General features: G+C 39.2%; 1 long non-coding RNA gene across 1 annotated transcript; it reads left to right on the top strand.

The window, feature by feature from the left end:
• On the top strand, positions 1-609 carry LOC110428972 (uncharacterized). The gene is made up of 3 exons (XR_002446539.1): positions 1-38; positions 137-459; positions 588-609. It is a non-coding gene; the product is annotated as an uncharacterized LOC110428972 (long non-coding RNA).

Raw genomic sequence — 609 nt, forward strand, 5'->3', positions numbered from 1 at the left:
TTTGAGACCGGCGAATCCTCCACCAACGAAACCTTGAGGTATAATTCTTTCTTTTGTGAAGTCCTTTATTCATGAACAACTGTTTTCTTCTTCGTCTATATGTGAATAAAACAAAACATTGACTTGACGACTGCAGGATGAAGAGAAAAGGAAAGAAGCCCATGGCTTCCAGGGAGGAAAGTGAACTGAGAGATTCCAAGCACAAGAAGCATACATGTTCTAAAAGGGGGTTTGAGGTTAAGAAAACGATGAAGAAGCAGAAAAGTTTGGAATCAAAGATAGAAGATCTTAAGAAAGAAATGAACCACGAGGAGTTGCAGGAATACCAAGAAAAGCTGGGACGATTGGAGCAGAACCTTGCCCAGATTAGAATGCAGTTTTCTCTGGCAAAAGAAATAAATGACGACAACCAGATTTTCTTGAATTCTATAATTGCTCTCTTGTTCCCTTGAAATGAAGGTAATTTATTGGCGAGTTTCATTTAGTTGGGCTAAAAGCCAAAGCAAAGCTGCAATTTCTTATACTTTTAATTGCTCTCCATTTTTTTCTAACCTTTAAAGTCCCATCCTTGCTTCTTTTTCCCACAGGAGATGGAGGCAGGAGCAGTGG

This window comes from Theobroma umbraticum, unplaced genomic scaffold, assembly GCF_002168275.2.
Source record: "Theobroma umbraticum cultivar Fairchild unplaced genomic scaffold, ASM216827v3 scaffold_5816.0, whole genome shotgun sequence".
Classification (NCBI taxonomy): Eukaryota; Viridiplantae; Streptophyta; class Magnoliopsida; order Malvales; family Malvaceae; genus Theobroma; species Theobroma umbraticum.